This window comes from Mustela erminea, chromosome 2, assembly GCF_009829155.1.
Source record: "Mustela erminea isolate mMusErm1 chromosome 2, mMusErm1.Pri, whole genome shotgun sequence".
Taxonomy (NCBI): Eukaryota; Metazoa; Chordata; class Mammalia; order Carnivora; family Mustelidae; genus Mustela; species Mustela erminea.
In genome coordinates, this window is record NC_045615.1 from 153,238,626 (window position 1) to 153,255,074 (window position 16,449).

The following is a 16,449-nucleotide window of genomic DNA, read 5'->3' on the forward strand; positions in this document are numbered from 1 at the left end:
AGGTTTGCTGGGGGGAGGGGCGTAGGGAGAGGGTGGATGGGTTATGGACATTGGGGAGGGTATGTGCTATGGTGTATGCTGTGAAGTGTGTAAGCCTGACGATTCACAGACCTGTACCCCTGGAGCTAATAATATATGTTAATTTAAAAAAATTGAAATGAAATAAAATGAGATAAAATAAAACAAAAAAAAAGTTAAAAAAAAGTACCTGTGGTTTGTAAATTAAAATATGTAAATATATATATTGTTCATAAAAATAGATACAAAAGAAAAAGTGCGATAGACATTCATCTCTAATATCACATCCACTCAATAATCATTAATAACTTTTTTAAAAGTTCTTATTTATTTATTTGACAGAGATCACAAGTAGGCAAAGAGGCAGGCAGAGAGAGAGGAGGAAGTTGGCTTTGTGCTGAACAGAGAGTCCAATGTGGGGCTCAATCCCAGGACCCTGTCATGACCCAAGGCAAAGGCAGAGTCTTTAAGTCACTGAGCCACCCACGCACCCAACCATTAATAACTTTTAAACTTAAGCCATTACAATATTTAACATGCATTTGTTTACTCTGTGCAGCTGCAAAAGTAATGAATGCAAATGTAAAAACTGATTTGGTCTCCTCAATCAATTAATCCTACCACACTCATGGAAACACTCTCTCCCAGAGTGCTATGGTCTAGTTTCTTATAATTTAGCAAGTTATTTGATCCCAGATTTTCCAAAAACATTGTGAAGTTTTTGAGAGTATGGCTCTTACTCTATCAGGTTCATGTTAAGAGCTTAATAATATTTGTGCATTAAATAAAAATATTTGCAAAAGTAACTGGAAATTATCGTAAAGTATGGAAATAGATATGTTCACCCTTCATTTTGGTTCATTTTTTCTTTGATGGAGAGGTGTTATTTTGAAAAAATTTAGACTAATAACATGTGTGTCCATACTTCCACAAGGTTTGTAAGTATTTAGTTAAGGAACTTGCAACCATGAGTAACTTCAAATTATAGGTTCCTGAGTTTGGGATAGAGCCTCTATACCTTTCAGTTCCGATGGAGCCTTCAAATAATATGGCAAAACAGTTTAATTTTTAAAGGAAACTAAATAAGGGGGAAACAATTTCCTTCAATGCTCCATGGATAGTTGTGCTAGAAATATGTAAATCTTAAGTCTAAATGTTTGCTTTGATAAAGATAGTTCATGAAATTTCCAATGCCTTCCATAAAAAAAAGTGTGGTAAAATTTATATGTAGAATGACTAGAAAGAGCATAGAGAATTTTTAGGGTACTGAAACTACTCTGTACTGCACTATAGTGGTGAATACATAACATTACTCATTTGTCCAGACTTATCAAATGTACAACCCCAGGAAGGAACCTTAACATGAACTATGGACTTTGGAGGATAATGATCTGTCCATTCAGTTTAATCAGTTGTAACACATGTCCTCCTCTGCTGGGAGATGTTGATAATACAGGGAGGGATGAATGTGGGGGGACAGGGCATTTAAGGTGAATCTCTACTTAATATTGCTGTGGACGTAAAACTCCTCCTTAAGGTAAAGCCTTATAAACAAATGAACAAGAACAAATACGTGATTGCTTCAATTTGTGGTTTATACTTGGAGTGTTTTTGTATTAGCAATGGGCAACAGGGTCTTAACTGACCTTATAATTTAAGCATTCCATAATACCTTGTGAGATTGACAGATCATTTTATCTGTTTATCTGTTTTCATCATTTTACTTATAAAAGACAATTTCCTTTAACTTTATACAAAGTTGCCTTCTGAGCCGCTTAGAATTAAGACTTCATGCTACCAGTTAAAAACATGACTTACCTAGTACTTCACTGTAAGACTGATCCCAACTCTTCTCATTAAATGTTTGGAACCAAAAGTCAAAATAAAGCACATATATCATACTTTCTTCTCTCTCCATGAGTGTCCTTTGCTCACTTAATTCTTATATAGTACCAGGTACATAAGATGGAGTGAAAGGAAATCCTCCTCTATACTTTTCAAATGCATACCCGGGAGAGAAGCAAAGACTGTGCACTAAAGATATTTTAAGTAGCTTAGCCAGGAGCACACCACAGGGTCCAATGGCATCTGCAAGAATGACATCAAATCTTGATTCTTATAGTTTTGTCATAACTTCCTTGTTTAAACTCTGCATCTTTTTTAAAAAAGATTTTACTTATTTATTTGAGAGAGAGAGAGAAGAGAATGAGTGAGCATGAGAGGGGGAAGGGCAGAGGGAGAAGCAGACCCCCTGCTGAGCAGGGACTCCTAATGCGGGACTATCCCAGGGCTCCAGGATAATGAGCTGAGCTGAAGGCGATTGCTCAAGCAACGGAGTCCCCTGGGCACCTTAATCTCTGCATCAAGACAGTGAGAACATTTCCAAATGGCTTCTTGCATTAGTGAAAAACATGTCCAAAATGTATATTTTGGTGGATCATATAAATCCATTTATTGACCAGTTGCATCATAGAAAACTCAGTATCAGATTTTTTGTTGGGATCAATAAGAACAGAACCTGAAGATGACATAACCATCACTTTCCGTCACTTCATGACCTCTCTGGACAAGTTCAACCAGGATTTTCTTTATATGGATCCACTGGCTATATTCTGTGGGTCAGAGCAGCACCTTTCCACAACTCCTAGAGCTCAAGTAACAGCTATAGCAGCAGCAGAACTGAAATCCTTTCCAAATCCTTCTTTTCAAATTCAACTTCTCTGTTGCCATTACTTGTATTTATATCCAAGGAGAAATCAATCAGGAAGTTAAAATATAATTCCTACATCTCAAAGTAAATACATTATATAAACTGTTTTTTATGGCAGGTGGAAAACTTAATATGTAAAAGGTAGATGTAAATGGTGTGTGTGGGCATGTTTTTCTTTCTCTTCCATTTATATCTAGAAGTAGAATTGTTGGGTCATATGGTAACTCTACGTTTGATGACTGAAACAATGTGAAAAAATTCCCACCTGTAACCTTCAGTGGTTTCAATTTTCTGTATCTTGCCACCACTTATTATTTATCTTTGATTATAGGCCTGCCTGTGGGGATGAACTCATATCTCATTGTAGTCATGCTTGTGGGATTTTGAGTTACTTTTCCCAGATGCCTCCACCTCCCCTCCCTTGAGAATGACCAATTTGCTCTTCTTTTTTTAAACAGTTGATTTTATAACCTGCCACTTTACTGAAATCATTGCTTAATTCCAAAAGTGTTTTCATAGCTTTTTTGGATTTTCTATTTTTAAGATCATATTATTAGCAAATAGTGATAATGTTGCTTCTTCATTCTCAATTTGGATGCCTTTTATTTCCTTGGCTGGCTTAATTGCTCTAATGAGTACTTCCAGTACTCTGTTGAATAAGAGTAGTGAGAATGGGCGACCTTGTCTTACATTTGATCACAGAAAAAACCCTTTCAGTTTCTCTCCATTGATTATAATGTTAGCAGTGGATTTATCACAAATAGCTTTTCTTATGTTGAGGTACATTCCTTCTTACTAAATCTGCTAAAGGTTTTTTTTTTTAATCAAAAAAAATTGTATTTTGTCAAATGCTTTTTCGGCATCTATTGAGATCATCCATTGCGTGATTTTTATCTTTTCTTTGTGATGTGATAAATTGCATTTATTGATTTGTATATGTTGAACTACCCTTACATCCAGAGATAATTCCCAGTGCTCATGGTGTATAATTCTGTTAATGTGTTCTTGAATTCAGATTGCTGATATTTTGTTGAGAATTTTTGCATCTATATTCATCAGGAATGTCAGTGTATTCTTTTATCTGGTTTTGGTATTAAGGTATTGTTGGCTTCATAGAAAGAGTGAAAATGTGTCCTCTTCTTTGACATTTTGCCAGAGTTTGAGGCTTGGTAGTCAGTTTTTAAATGTTTGGCACAATTCACCTGTCTGCCTCTGGAATTTCTGTGTTTAGAGCTTTTTGATTACTGACTTAATCTTTTGACTCATTATTGATATCTTTTCTTAATTTAAAACTCAATTGTCTTATTATTGAATTGTAGGTTTTCATATAGCCTGATATAAATCCCTAATGAGAGGTATAATTTGCAAATACATACTCAATTCTGTGGATTATCTTTTCACTTTCTTTGTGGTGTCCTTTATAGAATAGAAGTTTTAAAATTTGATAACATCCAATTTCTCTATTTTTGATTTGGTTGCTTGTGCTTTTGGTACCATATCTAAGCAAGCATTGCCAAATCCGAAGATCACAGTTTTAACCCTATGTTTTTTTTTTTCCCTTAAGATTTGTATAGTTCTAGTCCTACATGTAGATATTTAATTCATTCTGAGTAATTTTTGCATATGGTTTGATGTAGGGTGTCCAACTTCATTCTTTTACATATGGATAATCAGTTTTTCCAGAAGAATTTATTTAAAAGAGTCTTCGGGGCACCTGGGTGGCTCAGTGTGTTAAAGCCTCTGCTTTCCGCTCAGGTCATGATCTTAGGGTTCCTGGGATTGAGCCCCGCATTGGGTGCTCTGCTCAGAAGGGAGCCTGCTTCCCCCCTCCCCCTGCCTTCCTCTCTGCCTACTTGTGATCTCTGTCAAATAAATAAATAAAATTAAAAAAAAAAAATAAAAGAGTGTTTATTCCCTTCTCAAAAATGAACTGGCCATCACTGTGTAAGACTATTTCTGGTTCTAAAATCTATTCTATTGATCCATATGTTTATCTGTATGTCCAAGTCACACTTTCTTGATTACAGTCATTTAGAATTTTTTTTCTTCCAAGTTTTATTTAAATTCCAGTTCATTAACATACAGTATAATAGTTTCACATGTAGGATTTAATGATTCATCACTTACATTCAACACCCAGTGTAGTGTAATTATTTTTAAAACCAGTGTAATTCTTCCAATTTAAAGATTGTTTGACTTTTTTTGGTCCTTTAATACACCTATATAAATTTTAAGACTGGCTTGTCAATTCATGTAAAAGAGTCAGCTGGGGTTTTGATAGAGATTTTGTTGAGCTGTATATCAATTGAAAAATTGCTATTACAAAATGCTATTTAAATCCATGGATATTAGAAGACTTCCTTTTATTTAGAAATTTTAAAGTATCTTCCTGCAATGTTTTGTAGTTTCCATAGTATACATTTTGCACTTTCTTGTTCAATTTATGAAATATTTTGTTCTTTTGATGGTGTTGTAGTGGGACTCTTAATTTCATTTTAGATTGTTTATTGCAGTTGTGTATTATATATTATCCAGAGTATTTCCCCATATAAGATCATGGCATCTGCCCATTTAAATAGTGCTATATCTTCCTACCCAATGTGGATTTCTTTATTTTATGTTCTTGCCTAGTTAGTTGTTTTGGTTCGAACCTTCAGTACGATGCTGAAAGGGTGAGAATGGATGTCATAATCTTGTTCCTTATCTTAGGAAGAAAGCATTTAGTCTTAAGCAGGAAGTATGATGTCAGTTGTGGGTTTTTTGTAGATGCCTTTTATCCATTTGAAGAAGTTCCCTTCTATTACTGGTTTACTGAATATTTTTATCATGAGGGTATTTGTCGCTCTCGACCCGCAAGAATGACCCGTAGGCGAGGTGAGTGGCAAACTTCTTTATTCACAATCTTCAGCCGGGGACCCCTCATCCAGTCTAAGACCCCCAAGTATATATCCACCAAGTGCGAACTATATCCAATCAGAGTATACCACGACTAACAAAACTACCAATCAGAAGGACTATCTATGTGCATGCATCGTGCTCGTGAGCACGTACGTGACTCCATAGGTTTTCTTTGTTCTACAGATCATGCGCCTTTCCCTTGACTCCTGGTATCTATCAAACGTCACCCGCGAATGCACTCACAGTCCTTGGGTTAATCTCTCACTCCTCCCACTCCTCAGGCCTCGCTTAGTACGTGACTCCTTGCTCCTGCTGCATGGCTCTCCACAGGTATTGAATTTTGTAACAATTTTCTGCATTTATTGAGATAACCATGAAGGGTTTTTTTTTCATTCTATTGGTATGGGGTATAGTAATAATTGGTTTTTCAGTTGTTAAGGCAACTCTTGCTTTCTTGGGATATATCCCAGTTTTTCTTGGTGTATAATTCCTTTTGCATGTCCTTGGAACTGGCTAACTAGCATTTTGTTGAGGACTGTTGAATCTATATTCATAAGAAATATTGGTCTGTAGTGTTTTCTAGTGATGTCTTTATGTATTGGTAATATCAGGGCCTTATTGAATATATTGGCAAATGTTTACTCCTTTTATATTATTTGGAAGATCTTTTTGAAGAACTGATACTGATCCTTTAAATTCTTAGAATTATCAGTGACATCATTTGGGCATGAAATTTACTTCCTAGGTAGATTTTTGATTGCAGATTCAATCTGTTTTTGTAATAGGCCTATTCAGATTTTCATTTTCATCTTGAGTCTATTTAATAGTTCATCTTATCTGCATCTACTAGCATCGGAGTTTCTGTTGAAACTAGTTGAGTGTGTGATGAAAGAGTGGGTCGTATTTCAAATGCTGTAGGTCCTTGCTGATCTTTTCTTCAAAGTTTTTATTTAAATTCCCATTAGTTAACATAGAGTATAATATTAGTTTCAGGTGTAGAATTTAGTGATTCACTGCTTCCATACAATACCTGGTGCTCATCATATCAAGAGCCCTCCTTAATGTCCATCACGCATTTAACCAATTCCCTACCCACCTCCCCTCATAACCATCAGTTTTTCTTCTGTAGTTAAGATTCTGTTCTCTGGTTTGCCTCTCTCTCTCTCTCTCTCTCTATCTTTTTTTTCCCCTTTCCCTATGTTAATGTCTTTCATTTCTTAAATTCCTCATATGAATGAAATCATATGGTATTTGTCTTTCTCTGACTTATTTTGCTTAGCATACTACTCTCCAGCTCCATCAATGTTAGTGCAAATGGCAAGATTTCATTCTTTTTTATGGCTGAGTAATATTCCATTGTATACATGAATCAGCTCTTCTTTATCCATTCATCAATCAATGAACATTTAGACTCTTTCCATTATTTGGTTATTCTTTTTTTTTTTAATTTTATTTCTTTTCAGAGTAACAGTATTTATTGTTTTCGCACCACACCCGGTGCTCCATGCAATACGTGCCCTCCTTAATTCCCACCGCCTGGCTCCCCCAACCTCCCACCCCCATCCCTTCAAAACACTCAGGTTGTTTTTCAGAGGCAACAGTCTCTCATGGTTCACCTCCTCTTCCAATTTCCCCCAACTCCCTTCTTCTCTCTATCTCCCCATGTCCTCCATGTTATTTGTTATGCTCCACAAATAAGTGAAACCATATGATAATTGACTCTCTCTGCTTGACTTATTTCATTCAGCATAATCTCTTTGAGTCCCGTCCATGTTGCTACAAAAGTTGGGTATTCATCGTTTCTGATGGAGGCATAATACTCCTTAGTGTATATGGACCACATCTTCCTTATCCATTCGTCTGTTGAAGGGCAACTTGGTTCTTTCCACAGTTTGACAATGGTGGTCATTGCTGCTATAAACATTGGGGTACAGATGGCCCTTCTTTTCACTACATCTGTATCTTTGGGGTTATTGTTGATAACAATAAACATAGTGGTGTGTGTATTCCTTCAAATCAGTATTTTTGTGTTCTTTGGGTCAATATCTAGTAGAGTAATCCCTGGATCATTGGGTAGGTCTATTTTTAACTTTCTGAGGAATCTCCATATTGTTTTCCAGAGAGGTTGCCCCAGTTTGCATTTCCATCAACAGTGCAAGAGGGTTCCCCTTTCTTTACATCCTTGTCATCATCTGTTGTTTCCCATGTTGTTGATTTTAGCCATTCTAACAGTTGTGAGGTAATATCTCATTATAGTTTTGATTCATATTTCTTGATGGTGAGTGATGTTGAGCATCTTTTCATGAGCCTATTAGCCTTCTATATGTCTTCTTTGGAAAAATGTCTGTTTATGTCTTCTGCCCACTTTTTAACTGAATTACTTTTTTTATTGTTGTTGTTTTTGGTGTTGAGTTGTGTAAGTTCTTCACACATCCTTCAGTTCTTCAATTTCTTTCAGGAGTGTTCTATGGTTTTCAGAGTACACATATTTCACTCATTTGATTAGATTTATTCTTAGGTATGTTATAGTTTTTGGTGCATTTATAAATGGAATCGATTCCTTGATTTTTCTTTCAACCACTTCATTATTGGTGAATAGAAGTGCAACAGATTTCTGTACATTGATTTTATGTTCTGCAACTTTGCTGAATTCATGTATCAGTTCGAGCAAATTTTTGGTAGTCTTTTGTGTTTTCTCCATAGAGTATCAGTTCATCTGCAAAGAGTGAAAGTTTGAATTTATCCTTGCCAATTTGGATGCCTTTTATTTCTTTTTGTTTTCTGATTGATGAGGTTAGGGCTTCTAGAACTATGCTGAACAACAGTGGTGAGAGTGGACATCTTTGTCATGCTCCTGACCCCAGAGGAAAAGCTCTCAGTTTTTTCCTATTGAAGATATTAGCTTTGGGTCTTTTGTCTATGAGGTTTATGACGTTGAGTTATGTTCCATCTGTATCTACTTTGTTGAAGTTTTAAAAATGGTTGCTGAATTCTGTCAAATGCTTTTTTTGTATCGATGGAGAGGATTGTGTATTGTGTATAATATTGATTGATTTCAAAATATCATGCCACCCCCGAAGCCCAAGGAATAAATCCCATTTGATCATGGCAACTAAATCTGTTAATGTGCTATTGGATTTGATTTGCTACTATCTTTTTGAGAAGTTTTACATCCATGTTCATCAGGCGTATTGGCCTGTATTTCTCCTTTTTAGTAGTGTCTTTGTCTGGTTTTGGAATCAAGGTAACGCTTGCCTGGTAAGATTAAGTTTGGAAGTTTTCCTTACATTTCTATTTCATAACAGTTTGAAAAGAATCGGTATTAACTCTTCTTTAAATGTCTGGTAGAATTCCCCTGGGGAGCCATCTGGCCCTGGCCTTTGTTTGTTGGAGAGTTTTTTTTTGTTTGTTTGTTTTTGTTTGTTTGTTTTGTTTTTTTTTGCAAGTGAGATCTGGCTTTATTGGAAACTCAAGCCTTAAGAATCTTGAATTGGACCTTATTAATTTTCTGACTTGTGCTTTTTTTTTTTTAATAAACATATAATATATTTTTATTTTTATCCCCAGGGGTACAGGTCTGTGAATCACCAGGTTTACACACTTCACAGCATTTACCAAAGCACATACCCTCCCCAGTGTCCATAACTCCACCCCCCTTCTCCCAACCCCCATCCCCCAGCAACCCTCAGTTTGTTTTGTGAGATTAAGAGTCACTTATGGTTTGTCTCCCTCTCAATGCCATCTTGTTTCATTTATTCTTCTCCTACCCCCTTAAGCCCCCATGTTGCATCACCACTTCCTCATATCAGGGAGATCATATGATAGTTGTCTTTCTCTGCTTGACTTATTTCACTAAGCATGATACACTCTAGTTCCATCCACGTTTTTGCAAATGGCAAGATTTCATTTCTTTTGATGGCTGCGTAGTATTCCATTGTGTATATATACCACATCTTCTTTATCCATTCATCTGTTGATGGACATCTAGGTTCTTTCCATAGTTTGGCTGTTGCGGACATTGTTGCTATAAACATTCGGGTGCATGTGCCCCTTCAGATCACTACGTTTGTATCTTTAGGGTAAATACCCAGTAGTGCAATTGCTGGGTCATAGGACAGTTCTATTTTCAACATTTTGAGGAACCTCCATGCTGTTTTCCAGAGTGGTTGCACCAGCTTGCATTCCCACGAACAGTGGAGGAGGGTTCCCTTTTCTCCGCATCCTTGCCAGCATCTGTCATTTCCTGACTTGTTAATTTTAGCCATTCTGACTGGTGTGAGGTGATATCTCATTGTGGTTTTGATTTGTATTTCCCTGATGCCGAGTGATATGGAACACTTTTTCATGTGTCTGTTGGCCATCTGGATGTCTTCTTTGCAGAAATGTCTGTTCATGTCCTCTGCCCATTTCTTGATTGGATTATTTGTTCTTTGGGTGTTGAGTTTGCTAAGCTCTTTATAGATTTTGGACACTAGTCCTTTATCTGATATGTCATGTGCAAATATCTTCTCCCATTCTGTCAGTGTCTTTTGGTTTTGTTAACTGTTTCCTTTGCTGTGCAAAAGCTTTTGATCTTGATAAAATCCCAATAGTTCATTTTTGCCCTTGCTTCCCTTGCCTTTGGTGATGTTCTAGGAAGATGTTGCTGTGGCTGAGGTTGAAGAGGTTGCTGCCTGTGTTCTCCTCCAGGATTTTGATGGATTCCTTTCTCACATTGAGGTCCTTCATCCATTTTGAGTCTATTTTCTTGTATGGTGCAAGTAAATGGTCCAATTTCATTTTTCTGCATGTGGCTGTCCAATTTTCCCAACACCATTTATTGAAGAGGCTGTCTTTTTTCCATTGGACATTCTTTCCTGCTTTGTCGAAGGTTAGTTGACCATAGAGTTGAGGGTCTATTTCTGGGCTTTCTATTCTGTTCCATTGATCTATGTGTCTGTTTTTGTGCCAGTACCATGCTGTCTTGATGACGACAGCTTTGTAATAGAGCTTGAAGTCCGGAATTGTGATGTCACCAACTTTGGCTTTCTTTTTCAATATTCCTTTGGCTATTCGAGGTCTTTTCTGGTTCCATATAAATTTTAGGATTATTTGTTCCATTTCTTTGAAGAAGATGGATGGTACTTTAATAGGAATTGCCTTAAATATGTAGATTGCTTTAGGTTGCATAGACATTTTCACAGTATTTATTCTTCCAATCCAGGAGCATGGAACATTTTTCCATTTCTTTGTGTCTTCCTCAATTTCTTTCATGAGTACTTTATAGTTTTCTGAATATAGATTCTGTGCCTCTTTGGTTAGGTTTATTCCTAGGTATCTTATGGTTTTGGGTGCAGTTGTAAATGGGATTGACTCCTTAATTTCTCTTTCTTCTGTCTTGTTGTTAGTGTAGAGAAATGCAACTGATTTCTGTGCATTGATTTTATATCCTGACACTTGACTGAATTCCTGTACAAGTTCTAGCAGATTTGGAGTGGAGTCTTTTGGGTTTTCCACATACAGTATCATATCATCTGCGAAGAGTGATAGTTTGACTTCTTCTTTGCTGATTTGGATGCCTTTAATTTCCTTTTGTTGTCTGATTGCTGAGGCTAGGACTTCTATACTATGTTGAATAGCAGTTGTGATAATGTACATCCCTGCCTTGTTGCTGACCTTAGCGGAAAAGCTTTCAGTTTTTCTCCATTGAGAATGATATTGCGGTGGGTTTTTCATAGATGGCTTTGATAATATTGAGGTATGTGCCCTCTGTCCCTACACTTTGAAGAGTTTGATCAGTAAGGGATGCTGTACTTTGTCAAATGCTTTTTCAGCATCTATGGAGAGTATCATATGGCTCTTGTTCTTTCTTTTATTGATGTGTTGTATCACATTGATTGATTTGCAGATGTTGAACCAACCTTGCAGCCCTGCAATAAATCCCACTTGGTCGTGGTGAACAATCTTTTAATGTACTGTTGAATCCTATTGGCTAGTATTTTGGTGAGAATTTTTGCATCTGTGTTTATCAAGGATATTGGTCTATAGCTCTCTTTTTTGATGGGATCCTTGTCTGGTTTTGGGATCACGGTGATGCTAGCCTCATAAAATGAGTTTGGAAGTTTTCCTTCCCTTTCTATGTTTTGGAACAGTTTCTGGAGAATAGGCATTAGTTCTCCTTTAAATGTTTGGTAGAATTCCCCCGGGAAGCCGTCTGGCCCTGGTCTTTTGTTTGTTTGGAGATTTTTGATGATTATTTCAATCTCCTTACTGGTTATGGGTCTGTTCAGGTTTTCTATTTCTTCCTGGTTCAGTTGTGGTAGTTTATATGTTTCTAGGAATGTATCCATTTCTTCCAGATTGTCAAATTTGTTGGCGTAGAGTTGCTCATAGTATGTTCTTATAATTGTATTTCTTTGGTGTTAGTTGTGATCTCTCCTCTTTCATTCATGATTTTATTTATTTGGGTCCTTTCTCTTTTCTTTTTGATAAGTTTGGCCAGGGGGTTTATCAATTTTATTAATTCTTTCAAAGAACCAGCTCCTAGTTTCTTTGATTTGTTCTATTGTTTTTTTGGTTTCTATTTTCTATTTCTATTTTTCATTGATTTATGCTCTGATCTTTATGATTTCTCTTCCCCTACTGGGTTTAGGGTTTCTTTCTTGTTCTTTCTCTAGCTCCTTTAGGTGTAGGGTTAGGTTGTGTACCTGAGACCTTTCTTGTTTCTTGAGAAAGGCTTGTACTGCTATATATTTTCCTCCCAGGACTGCCTTTGTTGTGTCCCACAGATTTTGAACCATTGTGTTTTCAGTATCATTTGTTTCCATGATTTTTTTCAATTCTTCTTTAATTTCCTGGTTGACCCATTCATTCTTTAGAAGGATGCTGTTTAGTCTCGATGTGTTTGGGTTCTTTCCAAACTTCCTCTTGTGGTTGAGTTCTAGCTTCTCAGCATTGTGGTCTGAAAATAGGCAGGGAATAATCCCAATCTTTTGATACCAGTTGAATCCTGATTTAGGACTGAGGATGTGATCTATTCTGGAGAATGTTCCATGTGCACTAGAGAGGAATGTGTATTCTGTTGCTTTGGGATGAAATGTTCTGAATATATCTGTGATGTCCATCTGGTTCAGTGTGTCATTTAAGGCCTTTATTTCCTTGTTGATCTTTTGTTTGGATGATCTGTCCATTTCAGTGAGGGGAGTGTTAAAGTCCTCTACTATGATTGTATTATTGTTGATGGGTTTTTTTATTTTGTTATTAATTGGTTTATATAGTTGGCTGCTCCCACATTGGGGGCATAGACATTTAAAATTGTTAGATCTTGTTTTTGGACAGACCCTTTGAGTATGATATAGTGTCCTTCCTTATCTCTTATTATAGTCTTTGGCTTAAAATCTAATTGATCTGATATAAGGATTGCCACTCCTGCTTTCTTCTGATGTCCATTAGCATGGTAAATTCTTTTCCACCCCCTTACTTTAAATCTGGAGGTGTCTTCGGGCTTAAAATGAGTTTCTTGTAGGCAACATATAGATGGGTTTTGTTTTTTTATCCATTCTGATACCCTGTGTCTTTTGATTGGGGAACTTAGCCCATTAACATTCAGGGTAACTATTGAGAGATATGAATTTAGTGCCATTGTATTTCCTGTAAGGTGACTGTTACTGTATATTGTCTCTGTTCCTTACTGATCTACCACTTGTAAGCTCTCTCTTTGCTTAGAGGACCCCTTTCAATATTTCCTATAGAGCTGGTTTGGTGTTTGCAAGTTCTTTCAGTTTTTGTTTGTCCTGGAAGCTTTTAATCTCTCCTTCTATTTTCAATGATAGCCTAGCTGGATATAGTATTCTTGGCTGCATGTTTTTCTCATTTAGTGCTCTGAATATATCATGCCAGCTCTTTCTGGCCTGCCAGGTCTCTGTGGTTAAGTCTGCAGCCAATCTAATATTTATACCATTATATGTTACAGACTTCTTTTCCCGGGCTGCTTTGAGGATTTTCTCTTTTTCACTAAGACTTGTAAATTTTACTATTAGGTGACGGGGTGTGGACCTATTCTTGTTGATTTTGAGGGGCGTTCTCTGCACCTCCTGAATTTTGATGCTTGTTCCCTTTGCCATATTGGGGAAATTCTCCCCAATAATTCTCTCCAGTATACCTTCTCGTCCCCTCTGTCTTTCTTCTTCTTCTGGAATCCCAATTATTCTAATGTTGTTTCGTCTTATGGTGTCACTTATCTCTCGAATTCTCCCCTCGTGTTCCAGTAGCTGTTTGTCCCTCTTTTGCTCAGCCTTTTTATTCTCTGTCATTTGGTCTTCTATATAGCTAATTCTTTTTTCTGCCTCATTTATCCTAGCCGTGAGAGCCTCCATTTTTGATTGCCCCTCATTAATAGCTTTTTTTATTTCAACTTGGTTAGATTTTAGTTCTTTTATTTCTCCAGAAAGGGCTTTTATATCTCCTGAGAGGGTTTCTCTAATATCTTCGATGCCTTTTTCGAGCCCGGCTAGAATCTTGAGAATTGTCATTCTGAACTCTAGATCTGACATATTACCAGTGTCTGTATTGATTAGGTCCCTAGCCTTCAGTACTGCCTCTTGTTCTTTTTTTTTGTGGTGAATTTTTCCACCTTGTCATTTTGTCCAGATAAGAGTATATGAAGGAGCAAGTAAAATACTAAAAGGGTGGCAACAACCCCAGGAAAATATGCTTTAACCAAATCAGAAGAGATCCCAAATCGTGAGGGGAGAGATAGTGGATAAATAGAGGTTCAGAAAGAAAGAAAGGAAAAAAAAAAAAAGAAAGTTAGGAAGAAAAGAGAAGAATTTAAAAAAGAAAACGAATTAAGAAAAGTATAAAAAAGAAAAAAATATATATATTAGATAAACTAGTTAAAAATGTTAAAAAGAAAAAGGGTAAATGTTAAAAAAAAATTAGCAGAAGAAGAGAAAAAAATGAAAAAGAAAAAAAATTAACGGCAAGACTAAAGAATCATAGGGAGAAAGTCATGAGTTCCGTGCTTTGCTTTCTTCTCCTCTGGAATTCTGCTGCTCTCCTTGGTATTGAAACTGCACTCCTTGGTAGGTGAACTTGGTCTTGGCTGGATTTCTTGTTGATCTTCTGGGGGAGGGGCCCGTTGTTGTGATTCTCAAGTGTCTTTGCCCCAGGCAGAATTGCACCGCCCTTACCAGGGGTCGGGCTGAGTAATCCGCTTGGGTTTGCTTTCAGGTGCTTTTGTTCCCTGAGCACTTTCTGTAGAGTTCCAGAGGACAGGAATACAAATGTTGGCCTCCTGGTCTCCGGCCAGGAGAAGCTGAGAACCTGGGGCCCCACTCCTCAGTGCGCCCTCAGAGAACAGCGCCCAGTAACTCCCGTCTGCCTGACCTCTGGCTGCGCTCTGAGCTCACCAAGCCTGTGACCGGTTCAAGGTAACCCCGAGCTGTGAGCTCACTGTCAGCTCTGTCTCTGTAGCCAACTTCCCCGTTCTAATACCTGTAAGCTATGTGACACTCAGACACCCCCAATCCTTCTGTGACCCTGCGGGACCTGAGGCCACACTGACCCCGCATGGGCCTCACCCCGGTTTAGCCTCTGGAGCAATGTCCCTCAGTGGAACAGACTTTTAAAAGTCCTGATTTTGTGCTCCATTGCTTCGCTGCTTGCCGGGAGCCGGCCCCTCCCCCCGGGTTCTATCTTCCCGTCGCTTTGGATTCACTTCTCCGCCATCCTACCTTTCAGAAAGTGGTTCTTTTTCTGTTTCTAGAATTGCTGTTCTTCTTCTCTTTGATCTGCCGATGGAGTTGTAGGTGTTTGCAATCTTAGATAAGTTATATAGCTGATCTCCTGCTAGCTGAAGTAGTCTCAGCCTGCTATTTCTCTGCCATCTTGACTCCTCCCCTTGTTGGGAGAGTTTTGATTATGATTCAATTTCTTTCCTGGTTATGGGTCTGTTCAAATATCCTACTTCCTCCTTTTTCAGTTTTGGTAGTTTGTATGTTTCTAGGAATATATCCATTTTTTCCAGATTGCCCAACTCGTTGGCATATAATTTTTCATACTGTTCTCTTATAATTGTTTGTATTTCTGTGGTGTTGGTTGTATCCTTTCCCTTTCATTTGTGATTTTATTTATTTATTTGGGTCCTTTCTCTCCTTTTTTGATAAATTTGGCTAGAGGTTTATTAATTATATTAATTCTTTCAAAGAATCAGCTCTTATTTTCATTGATTTGTTTTTTTCTATATCATTTATCTCTGCTGTAACCTTTATTATTTCCCTTATTCTGCTGGCTCTAGGCTTTAAATGCTCTTCTTTTTTTATCTCCATTAGGTGTAAGGTTAAGTTGTGTGTTTGAGACTTCTCTCTTTTCTTGCTTCTTGAGGTAGACCTGTATTGCAATATACTTCCCTCCTATGAACTGTTTTACTGCATCCCAAAGGTATTTGACTGTTATATCTTTATTTTCATTTTTTTCATCTAAAATGTCTTATTTAATTTCCTCTTTGACCCATCCTTTCCTTAATAGCATGCTCTATAACTTCCATGCATTTGTGGTCTTTCCAAAATTTTTCTTGTGGTTGACTTCATGTTTCCTTGTATTGTGGTCAGAAAAGATCTCAATCTTTTTGTACTTCTTGAGGCCATATATATCACCTAGTATGGGATCTTTTCTGGAAAATGTCCCATGTGCAGTTGAAAAGAATATATATTCTGGTGCTTTAGGATGAAATGCTTTGAATATATCTGTTAAGACCATCTGGTCCATTGTGTCATTCAAAGCTGTTGTGTCATTCAAAGTGTCATTCAAATCTCAGCTCTTGCTGAGCTTCTGCTGAGGTGATG